At 42.3% G+C, this 20027-nt stretch overlaps 1 protein-coding gene and 1 long non-coding RNA gene across 3 annotated transcripts in view; one reads left to right on the forward strand and one right to left on the reverse strand.

Annotated features, from left to right (window-relative positions):
• The window catches only part of MTUS1 (microtubule associated scaffold protein 1), an 86938-nt gene that overhangs the window by 35363 nt on the left and 31548 nt on the right, over positions 1–20027 (forward strand). The gene's annotated exons all lie outside the window — the stretch shown is intronic.
• LOC308595198 lies at positions 3175–16534 on the reverse strand. Its single transcript, XR_014011902.1, has 4 exons — positions 16108–16534; positions 13409–13590; positions 5892–6239; positions 3175–3529 (listed from the first exon to the last, which is right to left on the reverse strand). It is a non-coding gene; the product is annotated as an uncharacterized lncRNA (long non-coding RNA).

A 20027-nucleotide genomic window follows, 5' to 3' on the forward strand; every position in this document is an offset into this window, starting at 1 on the left:
TATTCTGTCTTGTTTTGTTTGGATTCCTTCCTTGGCTTGGTTGGCTTTCTATAGAATGATAGGAAGTTCTTATTGTTATTTGAAAGGAGAACTATATACCTTGTTGCTTTTCCAGTGAGTTTGAACAAATTGTTTCTTCAAGGCAAAGGTAGAGAAATGCCAGAAAACCACAGTAGGCCAATTACATTTTATTGGGCCCATCAAACCTAGGATCGGTCCTGTTGGAATGATGAGCCAGCAGATTGGGCTGGTTGATACAGGATGCGGACCCAGTGTCTACTCCAAGACAATATTACATCAGTAAAGAATAAAGTTGTGACCTATTTAATCCAAAGAACTGGCTTGTTGTGTCTTTATTACTCTGCCCCGGTTTTGCTCAGGCATTTGCAGGCTTACTGCGCCTGGGCCTGCAAATACTTCCGTGTAAAGAAAGATCTGTCTTTTGCTTGAAGCTGGATACAGACCTGGAGATCAGATTTTACATTGCTTTGTTGTTGTTCTTGAGGTCAGGAAGTTTCGCAGCAACCATTTGTGTGTTTGTTTCTTAAATTTGTATACTGCATCTGAAGGTCTCAGGGCAGTTTACAGCATAGAAATACAAAATGAAAACACAAAATACATAATAAAAATGAAACTAAACCCATACCCACCCTCCCACAAACACATTTTAAGGGACATGGAATGTTAATCAGCCAAAGGCCTGATTATAGAGAAATGTTTTGTAGTGAAGGTGCCAGGCAAGCCTCCCTGGGGAGAGCATTCCACAAAAGGGGGAGCCCCTGCAGAAAAGGCTAGTTCTTGTGTTACCACCCTCTGGTCCTCTCCAGGGGTGAGGCACACAAAGAAGGGCCTCAGCTGATGAATGCAGAGTCCAGGTCAGTCCTTGATATATTGTGGTCTTGACCCATTAAGGCTTCATAGGACAAACCAGCACTTTGAATTGGGCCCAGAAACTAATTGGCAGCTAGTGCAGTTGGGTCAGGATCAGTTTAATATGCACAAAGCAGAAGAGGGCATTCAGGAGCGATCATGTCAATGGCTTGAGCCATTCGGATGTTCCAGAAGTTGGCCAGGGCTTTGACAGGAGCATCAGAGAGATCAGCTGGAGAACTCCCCAGAGCCTTCTGTAAACCATTAGCCTCAAAGGATAGACCATCCTCATAGGCCCCCTGCCCCTCTGCAGAGGGGAAAAGGCGCTGAAAGCCTAAACACCAGCAGGAAGTGATCTGACCATGACAAGGGGCTGATGTCAATATCCCCCCAGTTGAGAAAAGAAGGTCCAGGATGAGGCCTGCCACGTGTGTTGGGCCGGTAACATGTTGGGACAGCCACATGGTGGTCAAGGCAGCCATGAAGTCCTGAGCTACCCCAGAGACAGTTGCCTTGGCATGGCTGTTCCAACAGTCTGGGAGTCCTCAACACCAACTCCAAGACCAGCTCTGTCAGCTCAGGCAGGGAGATAGCTGGGCAGCAAGACTGGCTGCAAAGCAACAGAATCCCATATATGTCCTGATGGCCCGATGCCAGGAAGACACACTCTATTCCCCCCACACAACTGAACAGAGAGCCTGGAGAGAGAAAGAGAAATTCTGTAGACCACAGCAACTCCTCATCCCAACTCTCAGGTCTTCTCTGTTGCTGCACCAAGTACCCAGGTGGCCATAGCTGGGTGAGAGCAACTCCACCCTGTTCACCCACCCAGGTCTCAGTGATACAGACCTCCTCATCCATAATCAGATCATGGGTGAGGGAGGTCTTGCTCAGAGCCGACCTGGCATTTAGCAACAGCAGCCACAGACCTGAGGACAACTGCAGTTCCCCAGGTCAGAGGAAGGGCTGGCACAGTCACTAACTGCCTGTGCTGTGTGCCCTTTACCTGGCCTTTCCCATCTCCCACGCCATACCTCCCCCTACCCTGGATCACTGCGATTGGGGCCCCCTGGTCTCCCCAGCTCATCTTTTTCCAGGTACATATTACGCCCCTTTATTAAAAAAAAGCAGAACTCCAAAATGGGAAAAAAAACCCACAGATTAAAAGTTGTATAAAAACAATTTAAACCAAATCAATCAGTTGGGGGCTCTGTTGTTTTTTATTGCCCTAACGGATATTCCTAGACAATACCCAAGGTTGCCTTTGGATGTTGGGTAACTGAAGGAAAGCAAAGCACAGCCTTCTGTAAGTCTGAATTGTAGTTTAGCCCTCAGCGCTACAGTTTGCCAGCACCCTTAACAAACTACAGTTCCCATTCTTCTTCTTTGGGTGTGTGTGTAGGGAATGTGATTTAAATGTATGGTGTGTACACAGCCTTAATCACCATGGCCTGGTTTGCATGTCATGCTATGCCAAGATAAGGGACCACACAGGCTCCTGGAGAGGAAACTGGCATGCACTTGGCTCCTCCCTGATCCTTTTTGCTGCAGAACTGCACAGAACTGCTAAGCAAACATTTGTTCTTGGTTAGAGCTGGTGAATACTGAGCGGAGACCTTAATCACCGGGTCTGGGTGGCACACTAAGCCAAACCTTGGCTTAGCTCAGCTCCAAAATGTACCAGAGAGGGAGAGAGAGAGAGAGAGGGGGCTGCAAGCACCTCTTCAGGAGCACAGAGATTCATGTGGTCTTCCTAAGCTTAGCATGTTGCCCATCACTAAACTGAGCCATTTTTAGTGCCATGAAACTGCACAACCAGCCTGACTTCCCTCTCTGGGCATTTCTCTCTCGATCCCATTTAAGTGAAGAATTTCATCAAGAATTCACAGGCGCATAAACAACAGTAATACGTAATATCAGTGGAATCCCAGTGAAGGGTTGGGTTGTTTTTTATGCGTCTGGTTAGAAAGTGCTAAAATGTGTAAGTGGCTATGATAGCTGGGAGTAAGCATATTTCAGAACTGTGAAAAAGGATAAAAGGCCCTTTGGTTATATGAGGAATAATCTTAATCCATCTTGTGGAACGTTAAATCTTCTCCTCTAGCGGTCTTGCAAGAGAATGAGATGTGTGACATTACTGGGTGATATATTCAGCTTGGGAGACCACCCACTTCCTCTTCCTCCTCCTCCTCCCCATCCCTCCTGGGTCCCTTCGCAGATTAAACATGAACAGTGTGATGTAATTCAGAGGCTGCTTGCCTTCTGAATCACAGAGCAGTTTTATTCTAAGGGTGAGCTTTGTTTTACAGCATCTGGTGGGGAAAGACGCTGCCAGCAGCGTTTACATTGTGGATATAGTCTCTGCCTTCTTGGATTCTCCTGGCTTTTCATCCGTTTGTGGAATCTCAGTGAAGAACCAAGGGGAGGTTGTTGTTTTTTTGATGTACTGTGAGCTTGTTTTTCTTTTTCCTCTGGCCAGCTACTGCATGGCCCCAATGCTGAGTTACAAATATAGTATGTGACAGTACATGGAGGCATTTTCCTGCTTGGTTTTCTTCCAATTGCTCTGAAGACATGTTATGGTCCCCGAAATTCTCCTTATCCAACATGCATGTTCGTCTAACTGCAAAAGGGTTGCTACAAAATCTTCGACTTCCTGCTGGATTTGGGAAAAACACAGTTATTTTTCATGCAGGTTGGTAATTTTTCTCTGTGTATGGGGGACATCTTGTCTTGTTTACTTCTGCTGCTGGAGCAGTTAGGATTTGTTCAGAGTGCCGTTTCCTTCTTGCAGCATTAAACCTTAAACTGCACCATGTCAGACAAATTAATCATCATTTTCTTAGTGTGTGCGTGCGTGCATGTGAGGGGGGGGGGGAGAGAGAGAACAGAGGTCTGACAGATGTGTAATCTATTTATAAAGTAAAGAATGTGATTTTAGGATCAGGTTCTTAATTTTTGTTTAATTATATGGCATTTAGATTCAGATGTTGATATATTATAAATCAGACTGTGTATTTTAAATAAAGCTGTCTTCTATACACTTCTGAAATGTATTCAGCATAATAAGCAGAATGTGTCTAAATGGAATTCTGAAAGATTATTGCTGAATTTGGACAAAAATAATCATAGTTCTAGTGCACATGGATAGGCAGTAAAAATATAGTAAATACTGTTCCTGGAAAGAAACGGATAAGCATAATATATTCTAAATGTGACCTAATTACATCTGCATCAACATTTTTTTGTACTACATTGCATATCAAACAGAAAAATGTAGCAGCTTTCTTTTTATACATTTGGAAAGCATAATGTTTCAAATAGTGCATCCAGCAAATATGTAACTGAAAGTCCTTTTCGGAGTTTAATTATGTCTCTGTCACCAAGCAGTTTTAATACACTCTGTTTATAGTGTGTTTTTGTGTCTCCCCCTCCCTTCTCCTCCCCAGGGCATTTCCTTTTCAGCCTGGCAACTAATAATCTTTCCTAACATCTCAGTCCCTTGGGTATTTTTGACATGCAATTCAGGATGGCTATGCACATGCCTGCTCTCACCTCCCTCCTTTCCCCCCTCCTCTGTGTGTGTGTTCGCATGTGTGCTTAGCACAGCAGTCAGTATGATCTCATAATTCAGGGTAATTGTTACAGTTCAGATGTTTCATAGGCAAGAGAGCTATCCAAGCATTAACATGTGTGGCACAGCTGAAGGGAAACAACAAATATTTTTATCGGAATATAGGTAGATATGCTACTTAACATTGCTACTAACCAACTGATGTGTAAGCTGCAAAAAAACCAAACACAACCCTGCAAAAAATGTGTGCGTAGATTACAATTGACTTGATAGCTAGATCTGAGTTCTGTATGTGTATACATGAAAGCTCTTGTGCGTCTGTGATCTGAGTCTTATGTTGTACATATTAACTGCACATCCTTCTTAACTGGAAGTAAAATATAAAATATATATAAAATGTCCTGCTAGCAAGCCTTTTCCGTGGAAGATACCCAGGTTTTCAATATCCCTGTTTTCACTGCATTCATTACTCTTTTATGTGCATGTCACATAGGTCTTGGAAAGCTGAAGCTAAATTTGTTATATACAGTAATTGGCCATTTAGCTAGCTGGCCATATCTTGTTCCCTTAAACACATAGATGGTCAGTAAAATCTGTCTTCTGTGGTAGCTAAGGTTAAAGTGCTTATTCTGCTATGGCTGTGGCTAGAATACTTAACCGGAGGAAATGGTTATACAGGTTGCTGAAAACATAAGCCTTTGCTGGCAAGCCAGTGATGCAAACATGCAGCAGCAATGTGGAGGTTCTTTGCACCAAGAACATGTGAAAGAGAGCTCATGAGATATGGGTCCAGAATTGTTGACCTGTATTGTATAATCCGAGCTGCAGAGCTCAACATTAAGTCTGTTATAAAAATTTTGCATCAAGTAAAGCTCTCTCCCTGCCCCCAGCTTGATTGATCTCAGCATGGTAGCATAAATGTTCATGGAAATGCTTTAAGAGGAACTCCTTTTTGTGTGTGTCATATCTGATACTCTTAGCCCCTTAACAATAGGTAGCATCACTCAGTGGAAGAAATCATAGTTCAGGCATAGGCAAACTTGGTCCTCCAGATGTTTTGGGATTACAACTCCCATGATCCCTAGCTAACAGGACCAGTGTTCAGGGATGATGGGAATCGTGGTCCCAAAACATCGGGGGGGGGGCGAGTTTGCCTATGCCTGTCATAGTTGATTGCTTGAGTTTTAGTTGATTTAAAATTGCCTATAAACAAGAAAGAGAAAACCATTATTTCATTATTATTAGATGATGATGATGCCGCATTACAGACACACATCTTGGAAGAGGCACTCCCTTTTGCATGCTGGAGGAGTGGAAAGCCTCTGCTACCTGTGGTTTTTTTGTAAGTACATGTATTAAAAACCCACAATTTCCAAGAATTAGATGCCCAATTATTTTGGGGTGCCTTTTAAACCTCTTAGCTGATTAATAACAAAACATTGCATACCTCCTGAGGCACGCGGTCACTTGGTAACAGTGGATTTTTGGTGCCTCCAAGATGCATAAACAAGGCACTGTGCTTCTCCCAGGATCAGCCCAGTTCTGCTTTGTGTGTCAACACAGATGTAATTGAGTTTCAATGTCACCATCTTGATGGAAGGTATTTGGTACAGCCTTGCAGCTGTGATATATGGACCACTATGTGTCTTTTGGGAGCTGGGCGCTGCAGTAGAAAACACACACCGATGGCTTTCTTCCTTTTGCAGGAGCCTCATAAAACTATTGGCTATGCTTTCCACCGCAGCTAATGTTGTGCTTCTCCACTAAAATGGGACAAGATCTGTTTATCAGTCCTCTGTCAGGAAAAAAAGAAAGGTCCATCATATAGGGCAGAACAGGCCACAAAGAGCTCATTATGCAAATAATATGGCCCAAGTTTGCAAGTATAAATTACTCAGGTTCTGCCTTAGCCTTGAGTTCCTTTATTTTCCCCTGTCCTCCTCTTCCTGAGTAAGCAATATGCTGATTTTTTTTGGGGGGGGGTATATCAAAGCATATTGTATGAGTATACTGCTGTGAAAGCTGTGTCCTATTTTTAGGGTTACATAACATATTCTCCTCAAAAAAGGAAAGAAACCCTTCTTAAGGCAGCCTAGAATGTTGTTAAGGTTCTTGATTTTTTAAAACTTCTTTAAGACATGTAATGTATTGGTTAAATGTGAATTGTGTCTCTAATTATTATTATTACTATTACTATTACTATTATAGATAGGCATCGTTAGTTGCCATGAAAGTTAGGCGAACAGATTCTAATGTTTGTTTTGAACCATCTGGGCTATTTTTTCCCCTTGATGTATGGTTTCCCTATGTGAAGACTTTCAATAATCAATAAGCTGTCCATTCTCAGTAGCTTGTGCATGTCTAAACAGCTTTCTGTCTCAAAGCATACGGAAGCAGTGACTGGAAAGGGATTGGATGCCTACTTAACATGTAGTGATGACCATTTTTAAAAATACGTTTGTGCCCTTGCCAACTTGAAGTAATGTTTATATTTTGTACTTGAGTATCACGAAATCTTACCCAAGGAAACAAGCGTATGGCAGCTTGTGTGCACCATGAAGAGCTTTGTTTAACTTTGAAGTGGCGCAGTCAACAAAAAGCACTAGACCAGTTGGGCATAGGAGTATGAGTAGTTATGGCACATCCATTATGCAGCAACCGCTTCTAGCAAACGTAGGCAAATATTGGTTGCAGCCATTAAACTGAGATGCTGTGACTGGTATAAAGTGACACCATGTCAGAAGCTGTGCTCCTTCAAAAAATTCTACAAGTAATGCGGTATCTGTCAAATTGGTCGGAGCTGGCATCACAAGACTATAACGTCAATGTGACTCTTACTCTCAAATTAGGAGGTAGACTCTAATCTGTGGAAAGGTAGGAGAAGAGAGATTTGTTCCTGAGGAGAGCTTATTAGCAAGTACTAACTGTGTAGTAATATGAGCACTAAAAACTCAAGAACAGCAATCTTGAAGAGGCCATTTTGTGTGTGGAGGAGAGGACAAAATATAGCTTCTGTACCTTTTCTGGCTGGCAGACCAGATCCTAATTTTCCTGATGCCTGAGTGTTGATGCCAATGTAGTATTGGCGGTGTATTTGGTGAAAAGCCCTGCTTAGGGATGTAGCTTGCTGTGTCATATTTTGCTTGGCACTTGGTCTCAGATGGATGACCAAGTTTGAGATAGTTTGCATAGTTTGGGATCCTCTGGGTGGATTCTACTCATTTAGAGGTTCCTGAGCTCCAGGTGTCTGGCTCAGGGTGGTTTAGTCTGTTTCAGTCCCTATCATTCACTGTGACAGATATCATTCGTGGACCTTGATCAAAGCTGTCTTTATTCGATTCTCAGTGCAGGATAGTTTGGACCCAAAGGCACATTTTGTTTTTAGGGGCACTCCCTCTACCCAGTTGTTTGGGGAACATTATGAAACCAAGAGCACAATAGTTTTACTATATGTCCAGGTTCTAGATCAGAGCTTTCCAAACTTTAATGTTGATGACACACTTTTTAGACATGCATCATTTAGCAACACAGTCATTCAGTTTTTACTAGCTCTGGGAGTTTTTACTAATGCCGGGAGCATTTGCATGACACACCTATACACCGCACACACTAACAGACTAACAGAGGTTTTCAATCTTTCTGAGTCCACGGCTCCCTTAACTAAGTACATTCTTTCTGCGGCACCCCTGTGGGGCTCAGAAGCCCTTGCCTGCAGAGCTGGCAGCCTCTCACCTTTTTTGAACACCCTCCCTTGCGGAGGGTTCCCTCATTCTCCTCTCCTCTCCACTCTCCTTGGGAGTCTGCTAGGCAGCAGCTGCTGCTGCTGCTGCCCTGGTCTCTGAGCTGCCGCCTTGCCCCAAAGAGAGGTTTCTCCCAGAGGCACCATTCGCCTGTGGAGCTTGTAGTCAGGGATGCTGCAACAAACAGCTGTGCAAACCTTTGGGAGGCAGAGATACAAAAGGGCATCAGAGGAGGGAGGGAAGGAAAAAGAGACAGGGGCCAGTGTTGGCTGCAGCACCCCTGAGCAGCTTTCAAGGCACCCCAGGGAAATAAACAACTATCTGGCTTTTAGAAGGCACCTGAAGGCAGCCCTGTTTAGGGAAGTTTTTAATGTTTGATATTTTATCGTGTTTTTAATATTTTGTTGGGAGCCCCCCAGAGTGGCTGGGAAAATCCAGCCAATGGGCAGGGTATAAATAATTTGTTGTTGTTGTTGTTGTTGTTATATGGCACACTGGTTAAAAACCAATGCACTAACATGCCGCAGCACACAATTTGGAAAGCTCTGTTCTAGATTGTTTCTATACAGATGTTTAGTCTAGAATTTGTCTCTGTCCACTCATGAAAAGAATACTGTTGTGCACCACCCTGATCTCTGAGTGGTGTGAGATTCCAGGAGTTCTAGGCATGCTTACCCAGGTCTGTGTTTTTTTCTGGGAATGAGGCACAGCAGAGACTGTGGTGTCTCTAGGGTATATGGTTTATTTACACACATATACAAGATCTGGCTTACATGCATGAAGAGGACACTTTCAGATCCTTGCTTCCTCGCCAATTGATTGCTGGCTCCTGGGAGGGAGACAGTGTCCCAAATTTCACATTAATGGGAAAATGTCAGCTTTCGGTCTGTTATGGAAGCTTCTTAAGCTTCATTCACCATGGAGTTGAAGTAGATTTGAAGCTACTAGATTTGTAGATTTGGCATGTTAGCCATGTAGTGGCCCACCCCCACCCCCCCTGCTAAATTTGGGTTTTCCTGATAGGTGGATAATCCAATACAGGAAGAAAATCCACTGCAAAATTTCATGTTAACCCCACTATGGACACACTTGGAGCACATAGTGTGGTTGGGCTTTTTTCTATTGTCTTGCATACTCACTTGAATGATAAAATTATTCTCAGGTAAAGGCTATAGTTCCACTGTCTTTAACCATAGAGTCACCAATGTTGAATGGCTGCGTAGGCTTTTGCCTAATTCTAAAGGTATCTGAACAAGTGGAGGTTATTTGGTTTCCTTTCTGCCAAAGAAGTAAAACTGCTCTATTTATTTCTATTGTGGACAGTTACAAGTCCAGCTGGGGGGTAGGGGCTTTCTAGTCCTAAGCAATCCCTTGCTTTGTTTCTCTGTTGTGGTAGTGCCGTCAGCAGCTGCTGGGGATTCCTACCGATGGGAAAAGGGTGATTCAAGGCCGATTCAGGACAAGTGTCTCATTGTATCCTCCCTGGCAGAAACCAGAGTTGCTTCAGTGCTGCAGGTAGACTTTTCAATATGACTGCCTATTCTGTGCACATCACGGTCACCACAGGTTGGGAATGTGTGTGTCACCCTATGGATGAAAGCAAAGTACTGAGCTCAGTGCTTTTGGGCAGCCGCTCCCTCTATTGGACTTTGTTCCAATTTGCCTTCTCTCTTGGACCTTTCTTCTCATCTAGTTCTTGACCATGCAGAAGTGCGACTAGGACACCCTGGGTTTGTTTGTGTGTGTGAGAGAGTGAGAGATCTATTTTGAAGCTGCTATCGTAGAAGCAAGTTGTTCTGTAACAGAACACTTGGTATCCTGTCTTCTCTCTTGCCACCGAGTTTCTTGCTTCCCTAACCCACTAACAGTGCAGTTCTGTAGATGTCTACTCGGTTGAGTTCAATGGTACTTAACACCCAGGTAAGTGGGTATAAGATTGCAGCCTAAATTAAGTTCAGTTGCCTTTTTAGGCTTGAAGCCTTGCTTTTGGCATGCCACCTGAGATATTTTAGTTTTATGATTTGAATGCTGTTCCTAGTTTAGAAGAGTTACATGCACAGGCATCCAAAAACCATTTGTGAATGTATTTCTGTCTTGGAAGAACGGGCCAATGTGACTGAAGTGAAGAGAGCAGGCTTGTGAAATGAGTCATCCTTTAATTAAGCATTTAGCTTCTTTCTTTTCTGCACCTCTAATCTGTATTGGCCTTCACCAACATTTTGCACTCCAGGCATTTTGGGGTATGGCTCTCATCATCCCTGGGCTCTCATAATCTGGTGGGTTGCGGTCTATAACATTTGTAACACAACAGGTTGGAGGAAAACTGATCTATACCAAAAGCCTATGGCATTGAAGGAGTCTTACATTTCCGTGAGGACATGGGAGTTGTAGCCCAATACATCTGGAAAGCAGCACCAGGGTTTGGAGGGAGCTTCACAGTGGAAGCAAAGGATTTGATTCATAGCGGATGGCGTGACCTAATAGTGGCTGCACACTGCAAGTTTCTGTCGGTATCCTTGGTCTATTGCATGAACAGTCTATTGCTACCGAGGGGCAGTGAGGATTTTAATCCTTCCAGGGCTTTAATTTTGCAAAGCAAGCACTTTTAGTGAGGCTTAGTAGACAAGATGCTTTTGATGTCTATTTTTGCACAGCTTCAACTTTAAATAGCCTCTAAATCCACTCTGCCCTCCCCTCTGCAAGGTTTAATATATTTGTATGATTTGAGCATACTTGGCTTAATCTTGGACCTCAGACATGAACAGCTAAATCCATGCATCCTTTTTTTTTACTATTTCTTACTACTTAAATGCTGTCTGCCTCAAGCACTGTGCTGCCACAGCACTCGTAATGCTGTGCCATGTTTACTTTAGGCAGTAAAAAGAAGAGGCATCAATATTTTTATAGCATTTCCATGCCACAGAAAGACATAGTCTGTGTTTTTAACTTTACATCTACCTTCTGTGCTGCTCCAATGGCATTTTCCGTAGCATGTTTAATTTTGTTTTGAAACAAAGTTTGACAGTCCCGAAAATCAACATGGCTAAGAGAAAATATTTTGATCATCTTTCCCAGTATTCATCATTGGTTGCATAGAATTAAAAGGCTAAAAGTTTAAACATTAATGTATATGAAGGAGGCAATATCTTGAGCAGTGGCTTTTTATGTCAGGGGCTGGTGGTAAGGTTTCACCACCTGCAGCCAGGTAATAGACTACAGGTAAAAGGTGTAAACACAATCCCTGGAATATAGTTCTTCCCAGATTCATGGCCCAAGTGTTCCATTAATACATATTTAATCAAATTAATACATATTTGGAAAACATATGAGCAATAATAATAATAATAATAATAATAATAATAATAATAATAATAATAATAATAATATACCCCGCCCATCTGGCTGGGTTTCCCCAGCCACTCTGGGCGGCTTCCAACAAAAGATGAAAAATACAAAAAGATTATAAAATTATGTAGTTGAAGAGGTGAAGTATTCTGTTTATATGGGGTTCTGTAGTATTTCACAGCAAATGTAGGCATTTGAGGGAGAATGAGATTCTGAAATATCAGTCTATCAACCTGAGCAAGAGGTTTGTTTCCTTAGCTCCTCTTTGGAGTAAAATACACTTAGTGTGGATTCAGCCCTTAAGTTGCACTTAGGTCCCTTCAGTATCTATGCAAAAAGTTAACTCCACTTGAAATCAGTGAGACTAACATCAATACCAGTTGCAACTAATTTATTCTGTATCCAAACCAAAATATGTATGTCATAATGTGTAGGCAATTCACTGCATGTTATGCTTCAAAATAAGATTCCAACCTTCTGGTTCTTATACTGTAGTTTCAAAAATAGTCTGCAGAAAGCTGCAGAGAGATATTGCTGTCCAACTGATAATCTGATAGTCAGATTTAATAAACTGATTTTTTTTTAATTGGAGCATAAATCAGAAGTATTCTTTTTGCAGGGTTGTGTGTCTCAGAAGGTATCTTCTAAGGAGGGAATGTCGTATGATACCTGCCATAGACAGGCTTTTTAAAGAGTATTTATGTTAAAGATAATAGGTTGCTGCTCAATTAATCCGGAATAACTTTTTAGTCAAGCATATTTTTAATAAATTCAGTCTGTTTTGGCTAAATGTTGCAGTTTTAACAGACGGTATATTTGAAGACACAGATGGCTATTCATCAGGGGACATGTATATCTAAGATTAATAGGATCAAGGGAATAAAAACAATGTCATGGGGTGAACTCACTTCAAGACTGGTTTCTCCATTTGTTTAATTCCTAGCTACACCTGCTTCTGCAGCCCCATACTAATTAATGTAGTAGTGAAGTTAACTAGATTAGAACCTGTGCTTGTCTTATTTCTATCTGGGAAAACTCTTCCCACTTGGAAGGCATACTTGGGTGCACACATGTCTGTAATAAACTCTTAAAATTATTACATTTAATTAAAAATGATTCCAAAGTGCTGTAGGCATTGGAGGGGAAGCTTGTGGTCATGGGCTGTCTGGTAAATAATGCTTTATGAGCCTTAATGTATGTTTGTTGCTGCGGCAACACTAGTCATACTTCTAGGGCCTAGAGTTGATTTTCAGTGTTCATGGCTTGAAATGCTTGAGCCATGGTGAAACCAGCCTAGTAAACATGTAGGCATTTATGACTCTAAAACGGGAGTGACTAACCTGTGACTCTAACCATGTTGGGTTCCCAACTCATCAGTCCCAGCCAGTAAAGGTATAGGGACCCCTGACCATTAGGTCCAGTCGTGGCCGACTCTGGGGTTGCAGCGCTCATCTCACTTTATTGGCCAAGGGAGCCGGCGTACAGCTTCCGGGTCATGTGGCCAGCATGACTAAGCCACTTCTGGCAAACCAGAGCAGCGCACAGAAACGCCGTTTACCTTCCCGCCGGAGCGGTACCTATTTATCTACTTGCACTTTGACATGCTTTCGAACTGCTAGGTTGGCAGGAGCAGGGACTGAGCAATGGGAGCTCACCCCGTCAAGGGGATTCGAACCACCAACCTTCTGATCGGCAAGTCCTAGGCTCTGTGGTTTAACCCACAGCGCCACCTGCGTCCCTCTGTCCCAGCCAGTAGTGTGAACTAAAGAGGAAGGATGCCCTCCACAGCTTCCCATACAATGTTGCCTTCAGTTCCCTGCAAAGCCATAATCTTTACTCAATATGGTAGAGGAGTGAAGATAGCAGAATCTTTACCTACCTTTTCCGTATATGAATTCTGGAGGATAATGCAACTTGCATTCAGTCACATGGCTTCTGAACATGGACGAATGCGGGGCTGTCACGTTACTTGATCTGCCATTACTGATGCAACTCATATTGTCAAAGAATCACATTTTAGAATGCTGTTGTGCTGCAACTTAGATATCCCAAACAGTTATCCTGAAACAATATTGGAATTTGCATTCTCAGTGCCCATTAGGTCTTAATCAGCTGATTTGTCACCAGAAGATGTGTACATTTTCATGTCCCAAAGTGCCTACACCAAATAAACAAAATGTTGTACGTAGGAAACAGTATACCTGCAATCTAAAACTGTGTGTACAAAGAAGAAAGGAGGAACAATTGAGGAGGAAGATGGATTTTGGTATGCCAGGGTGAAGAATGAGGTTTTAATAAATAATTTGGCATGGTAGTGTTAGACGTCAGATGATAGTTGAACATTGAAAAGTGGGCACCAATTAATAGGGGGAGATGGGTTTTAGTTGGAGAATTGGGGGGGGGGAATGGTTAGGAAGAAAGGTACTGAAGAATGAAGATTAATAACTTGAGGAAGCCATATGACAGGCTGATTTATCAAGATGTAACACTTCTACCACAATCTTTTCAAAAAGTGGCTCTAGGAGCATCCAATTCTGGGTACTAGTTTAATACACACAACATTTAGGCAAACAATATGGGTGTTCTAGCAGTAGGAGGTACTTAAAAATCTCTGCACCAGTACATTTTGGCATTTCTGAAAGCAAATATAGTGTCGAGCACTGGGACATGGTTGTCTTCCAAACTTTAAAAATTAGAATTTGGGGGAAAAGGGTCAGCACATAGTTGCTTATTTGAAAATGTGGGTTATAAATACAAATGATCCTAGCGTATAAGTGCTGTAATTCTATCAGACACTAATTTTGTATGCCATTATGTCTGCCTGAACATTGCCCTGGGGTAACGTTCTGCTTAGTGGTGGTTAGTGGTCCCCATGTGATTTATGCTTCATCTGAAGCACTTGTGCAACAAATTTTGGAATTGGTGCCTAAAACGCATTATATTGGTTGCATAAGATTGCTTCCCAGTACCTTCTAGTTCTCATTGTACTGGAGCAGTCTCGCTACTCGTACCCCCAGCAGATCTACCTTATATTTAAATGAGTAATCATTTCCTAATAAAGACAATTTCCTGTTTGTTCTGTGCTACACCAACAAATTCCTGCGAGACCTGTTTGGAATTTGAGATCAACATTGCAAGCGTTTGTTCTAATCAGCTCAAAGTTTTAGTTTTAGTTTCAATTTTTAGTCCAGAGCACAAAGATGAGATGTGTCATTACACCATTCAATGCACAGTCTCTTTGAGATCCTTAGTACAGTACTTGTTTCCGAAAGTTAAGGCATATTCTCTTTTCAAATTCTCAAACATATTTTGAATATGTAGGATTAAATTAATTATTCCTACTTTTAAAACACTGAACAATGTTTTAAGTGATACTGCGGGTCTGTGCTCACAATATTAACGATTACTTTAGAAACAGAACTCTCACATCTTTAAAGCTTTGGCAGTAATTGTTGTTCAAGTACTTTGGTCACATCCTGTTTGATGTAAATGCAGCCTTCCTGAATCAGCTGAGAGTTGGGTGTCTATGACTGTGCCACACGTGGAAAATAGCTTCCATAAGTAAAATGGGATTTTAAACTTATTAGTCATAGTTGAATTAGTTAATCTTTTTACAGGGCTTTAATTTTTACAGTGTTATTAAGATTTGATTTGAGATTTAAGCATCTTCCATTGCTGTTGCTAGCCTCTCATCAGCTGTTTGTTCTGTATCCATTATCTACTGTAAAAATGTTTCACAAGTTTGTTTTTTTTATCCTAGTTTAATTAACTAGTCTCCTCCTGAAGCTTTGTCTCAGGCTGTAGTTGGTGGTTGAGCAGCCATGCAGAGATGGAGGTGGAGAGCTTTAAAATGCTTAGGTTTCAGTACTGTTTGCCCCAGGTTGTAATACGCCTGACTGCCGGCATTCTTGTTGTGACATATAAGACCATTTTCATATGATTTGCCAAGCATGCTTCTAATGGGTCACATTTGAACTGAGATTCCTAAACTATCAGGGACAAGTGGTTTGGTGTGCTGAAGGAACTGCATTTGGCTGTGTGCACGACTACAAATGCATACAAGACTACAAATGCATGCAAAAACATGCCCATGTTTTTACATTTGCACACATGCTCATGTGGAATTGAAACACTGCTTAATTTTAACCGATGTACATCCTGCGGTTCATTTCTTCATCATACCTTTTTTGTAGCTGTACACTTGGGAGAAAAATATTTTATAATAAACTAATGGTGTTCACAGAGCCTAAATCTATAATACATGTGGAATTCTAAATGTTCTGTATGCTAGCAACTTTAATTATTCTAGCTAAATGTGCAGATGCACCTAAAAGGATGGCTTTATCAGGCTAGGTGGGTTGCTCCTTTACCATTCTGATGGGTTTCAGTTGTTGGGAGGTGACTTAGATGTCAATCCTGTAGCCATTCACCTGAGCAGCTTACTTCTGAGTGGACATGTATTGTTAAAGATAAGTGAAATGCCATCTCTGGTGGCCTCAAAGTCATCAACTTGAGCATCATGTTCAGATAATAAGGCAAATTGGAAAAGAAGAAGAAAAAGCACCTGTGGTTATTTACCTGTGATGGATTCTTCTTTACTCCAAAGCGCAAATTCCTATTAGATGCATCCTATACTGCCAAAAGAAGACAGACGAGTCATGCAAATAAGAGAACACCCACATGCATTCTTTTGACTAACACGTGGATAGAATGACTGAGAGTATCTTTTCAGTGGCCTCCTACATGAATGTAGCAAAGGATCTGATTGGTTTGGGTGTGACCATGTTGAGCATCCATTGCACAGGTACATTCTTGCCAAGACTTGCAGTTAAGCTGAACTTCAAGGACTAGGAAGATGCGCTCCATTCATTTCAAATGTCTTTATCCAGCCATACCGATGACAAAGAAGAGAGGGTCTGAAGAAGTTATTTTGTTGTCTTCTCAACAAAGAAGCTCTTTTTTGCAAGTTTTGGAAGGCGGGGACTAGTCAGTTTGTGCTTTTACAGTAATGGAGAGCTTAGCTGCCATCCCAGGAGAACCTAAGTTTGTCAACTATGAGGTGACAGAAGCTGAACAAAAGGAACCTAACAACATGGCAGAATCCAGGAAGGAAACTGGAACAACTTTAGATTTGCAGAAGATCCAGCAGACAATTAAAGATGACCTTGTGGCAGAGATCAAGTCCAGCCAGCTGGAAATAAAATGTGTGCTTGAGGATATCAAGAAAGCCTGGATGGAAATGGAAATGAGGCTGAACACTCAGGTTGACATGGTGACCCTGATGAAGGAAGTGAGCCACAATCTGACTAATATTACAGTGTTTCAGACAATGGTGAAGAGCCCGAAAATGTCTGCCAGCTTGACTTGCGTTGCCACGGATGAGAAAGAACAGGCATCCCAGTGCATGGGTGCAGAAGTTGGAAGTATAGACAAGTGGGGAGCAAACTGTCAGAGTGGGGGGAATGCAGAGAATCCTACTTTGGGTAAGAAATATACAATTGTAATACTTTTGCCTGACTGATATCACTGCAGACTTTTGAAATTAAAGCTGTTTCTCCCAGGAGAAAAATTCCTACATTTAATTATTTGAAAAACAATGTAGTAGCCTTGTAATTCAACTATAATTTTAAGCTAGGAAAGTAGGTTTGGGGTTTTTGGGTTTTGTTTTGCTTTAAAGAAATGTTTGGAAAGTAACATACTGAGACGTCGTAAGGAGTTATCTGCAGGGGGAAGATTAACTTCTTTCTACAACCTGTAGTGTGTTAGAGTAAAAGGTGCTGGAACATTTCATGGCGAGTTCTTATTTTAAGCAATACCTACTGAGCTTGTCAGCTGACTCAGACAAGTGCTTTTGGGGAAATGAGCAATAGATTAAGTATGCCCCCTTGTGTTGCCTACAGGGTGTGAAATTGTTTGCAAAACACCCTGCTAAGTAGAATGGCTCTCTGCTTGAAATATTGTCAGATGTGAAAAACTGTGTAAGTAAGCTGAGGAACCAGATATTCACAGGTTTATTAAGAAGGAAAGACAAAACCGGAAACTGATGTCATGCCAGTTTGCATTAGATCTTGGCTTTATGCTGGCAGTCTTTGTTCAGTCTGCACAAATATATTGTTCTGGCCCAGAAGGAATCTCTCCAGAAGCTAAGGCAATGATCCTTAGCTGGTGTCTAAACATCTTTGTTATTCAGTAAGCCATACTAAGATTTTCAAGACACTTGAAGGAGGTGGTGCTTGTTAAAACAATTTCCCACCTGCTTGAAATAAAAACTTTTAGTAAATATGACTGTGAATCGCCTTTAAAACTCAACATGAAGTAGGTCTTACATACAAGAGAAGTGAAGTAGGAGCCAAATTTTATAAATGGTGGCAGGTCTAGTAGACTGTGTTGTGAATGCAAATGAGAAGGTACAAGTAGTGGTGGCTTGAGAGTCAGTGAGAGTTTTCAAGCCTGCTGTTTGCTTTGGGTGAAAGAAATAATTGGATTGATCATCAATATTTTTTTCTGCTGACTGCTTGATTCTGTGCTCCTATTCAAGATTGATTATTCAGCACCCTTTGACCCTGTACCTATCTACAGGATGAATTTCCTACTTGAAATAATTTACCAATACAAAAGTGTGCCTTGTGAGTGAAGAAAACATTTCTTTGTCCTGTTGGCACTTTCCTCTAGGGCAGTGGTGGTTAATCAGGCCCTGTAGATGCAACTGAACCACAGCCCCAGTCAGCATGCTTAGTGGTCAAGGATGATGGGAGTTGTGAGGCGTAATAAGATCTGGAGAGCAACCGTGCTGTGTAGGGTTAGTTCAAAGTGGGGGCGTTTCACAAGAGAACAGTGTGCTTGCCTGCTTCCTAACAAGAGGAAAACTTGGCATCTTTGAAGGACACCGGGAGACTGCAACACTAAATCCAGTAAGAGGCTGTGCATGCATTGCCATTTACTCTGGCTCCATTGTGCTCCCGCCACTGGTGTTTGAAGTTAACCACGACCCATAGCTATCATGTAGTTCCTTGAGAAATACTGCAGCATGGTGTCTCTTCCCTCAAATGAGCTTCTATCCAATTTGAAAATGCACTTTGCAGTTAAGCTGAGGCATGCACATTCAAGACAGCCATTTCACATGAACAGGCAACAGCTCCATGAGCAGGAGTTGGGCAGGGGTGGGGGCGGTTTCAGGCACAGGGAAACCAGGTAATGTGCATTGGTTGAAGACATCCCTACCTGCTTTCTTGTGTGTACAGCAACATGCAAATGCAACTTGAAATGCGTGGGGGGGGGGCAACCTCACTTTGTGTAAAGCCACGAATGTTAGACCTGCCACTAGTTAGACCTGCAGTGATTCTCAGGATACCAGTCAGGTTTGTAGGCAGCTCTTGGGCTGCAAGAGGTATTCTGACTCCTGTTTTGTTTTAATGTGTTGTTACAAAGGTTGCATGCCACTCCCAATCTCTGCCAAGCGGTACCAAGATTCCAGGGGGTTCCAGTGCCGTGTTTCTGTTGGGAATCGAGACGTAGCAGAGGCTGTCATGTCTTTAAGAAATACAGTTTATTCCACACGTATTTACACTGGAAGCTTTCGGTGGAGGGAGTGCAGAATTTACAGCATTCGCATCTCCAGAGGGGTTTGTTCCCCGCAGCAGTGCAGCCTTGGATGCCGGGACTTCTCCATGTCTCTGTCCCAGCCTGCCTTCAGCCAGCCCACCAAGATGGTTCTGACCTCCAGCTCCCTGCCTCCCCTTGCCAAAAAACTCCTCCCTGCTATTCCAAGCCCAGTTTTAAAAGGTGAAAATATTCCTGTGTGACACAATGTCCACGTTGCCCTGGCAAACCCCCATCTCCGTTACCTGTAGGGTCTTTTGTCTTGTAGATGGCTTAATGCAGTGGTGTCCAAACTTTTTCCAAAGAGGGCCAGATTTGATGAAGTGAAGAGCCGTGAGGGCCGACCAAAGGGCCAACCAAAGTTGTTAATCTTTTTTTAGGATTGAAGTGAAGTTCTTGAGCTTTTGCAAAATGATTTTACCCCAAAGTTGATGAGCTTTTTTTAGGATTGAAGTTGTTGTGGTGTTTTTTAGGATTTCACCCCAGGAAATAAACTGCCACAGGGTCCAGATTAAACCAACCAGCGGGCCGGATTAGGCCCCTGAAACGGACTTTGGACATGCCTGGCTTAATGGCACGGGCATCATCTCCCTCTGCCCCTCTGGCAGAAAAATAAGCTCAGCCTGTCAGCCCTGATTAAATCGCAACACCCAAAGAATCTAGAGAGGGAAATCTGGCACCCAGGGTTCTAGGGGGGATCCCTGTTCCTGCACTAACCCGTAACACTATGTATAAAATAAATTTAGTGCTCTAATAGATGGGTTATGTTGTTTTCCTGTTACCTTTGTTTCATTCATACTCATGAACATACATGTACGTAACTAATAAATTGTGGAAGAGGAAGAGGAAATGACTAGGTATCGTAAAGGTATTCTTACCAAATTAATTTTACAGTAAAC

The sequence above is a fragment of the Podarcis bocagei genome (assembly GCF_964188305.1).
Source record: "Podarcis bocagei genome assembly, chromosome: 9".
NCBI classification, from domain to species: Eukaryota; Metazoa; Chordata; class Lepidosauria; order Squamata; family Lacertidae; genus Podarcis; species Podarcis bocagei.